Source organism: Macadamia integrifolia, chromosome 10, assembly GCF_013358625.1.
Source record: "Macadamia integrifolia cultivar HAES 741 chromosome 10, SCU_Mint_v3, whole genome shotgun sequence".
NCBI lineage: Eukaryota > Viridiplantae > Streptophyta > Magnoliopsida > Proteales > Proteaceae > Macadamia > Macadamia integrifolia.
The window spans coordinates 28,724,779-28,726,669 of NC_056566.1; positions in this window are offsets into that span (position 1 = coordinate 28,724,779).

Consider the following 1,891-nt stretch of genomic DNA (forward strand, 5'->3'; position numbering starts at 1 on the left):
TTTTGGGTGGGGGGTGGGGGGGTGGGGGGGGGTGTTTGGTGTTGCTAAGAGTGGGATTTTTGTACTACCTCTCTAGTTATAGAGAGAGGAGAGGGGCTTCGAAGCCTTAATTCTAGCTAGAAATAGCGGACAAAACTAACTATATCGATCTAGGTAAGTGGTGACAACAAGAAGGTGCTTTTTAAGCATGAGGAGCAGTGTGCGGGGTAAGATAAAGTGAAGAAGAATGGTATTTGTTTGCTTTGTTGTGATTGGCTTGAATAGTATACATACTTACCAAGTTCCTTTACAAAGGGGCGAGCATGTGGTGCAAGGTTTAGTTGCACTATTGCAACATGTTGGTCACAGATAAACTGCATACCTTTGCCTTCTCAAACCTTGCAGTAATGAGAGCCTTGTGCATTGGGTTACTCTCTCTTCTTTTTTTTTTTTATGTCATTCTCAAGATCCCACTTAATGGAAGTCTACCAAGATAAGCTCTGTTGGGGCTTCACTGTGAAATCAACAGATAGGGTTCACTCTGATGCATGCCATGTTGTGGACTAGTTAGAGACACAATATGCTCTCTAGCCTAGCAAGCATGGTTTGCTTCTTGTGTGACAATGCGAGCTACTGATCAAAAGCCACATACCCTCCTTACAAATGGGTGATGAGTAAAAGTCTTTCTGTCTCTTAAAGAGCGGTTGCAAGGTATTCTCAAAAGTGTTATTATTAGAGAAAGAAACAAATTCCGTCACAAAAGATGACCATTAGCGACGGTTTTATCTATGTGTAGGAGTTATGGAAATATGGAATGTAAGGGTGTTCCAAGTGGCTTTGCCTTCTTTCAAAAATTGGGTATTGTTACTAATCCAACAATCCATCAAATTGAGGTGTAAGAACTTCAACCTCTCCTAGTTATTTGCCTCAAGATTGTCACATTGTCTCTCCTAGCCATATGTTCAAGATTGCCACCTCATCTTCTCAGATGCAACTTAATTTCTCTTTCAAATCTCAAAACTATGGGACTAGGTTGCATTTGGATGACCAAAAGCATACAGTCTATTGTTTAAGAAAAAAGGTCCAATTCTATAAATAAAGGCCTATGCTAAATGTTGTGTTATTATTCTTGGGGGACAACTTATGAACATATGGACCCCATATAAATGATACCACTCTCCACAGTATCATTGATATGGTGTGCCGATTCCTACCCACAGTGACAACATAAGAAACCCTCTCTATTCTTAGCTATTTATATAAATTAACTTCAATGATTTCCTGCAAATGAGAATGATTTAGAAAAGCATGTCCTCACGTGGATACGTCAACCATTGTACTGAAGAGTCTGTCCAAACAGCTCTTCATTTGTTAATTAGGGCCCGTTTGATAACGTTTCAAGAAACGCATTTATGCCGTTTCTGGAAACAGAAACGGCAGAAACGCATTTATGCCGTTTCTGGAAACAGAAACGGCAGAAACGGAGCAAAAAGCGTTTGATAAAACTGTTCCGTTTCACTTATTTTTAGAAATAGAAATAGAAATTTTTACTTATTTATGATTCAAGAAACGACCCAGGCGAAACAAGTTCAACTTGTTTCACCGTTTCTGGAAACGACTTGTGGCAATTCTTTCACTAGTTACCATCGACTTCTTAAAACATGACTTATCAAACACCTTCAATTCCGTTTCTATTTCTAGAAACGGAAATTTATGTTTCTGCCATTTCTTGAAACAGAAACGGCAGAAACGTTATCAAACGGGCCCTAAGATAACTGTTCCAGAAAAACACCCAAAACCAACAAAGTGAATGAATAACCACTAATAAGCATATAATTTAACAAACAAAATATTGATTGAGGCTCTTGAAGAAATAATAGCATGGATGTCTAAAAATAATCTTTGTTCTGCA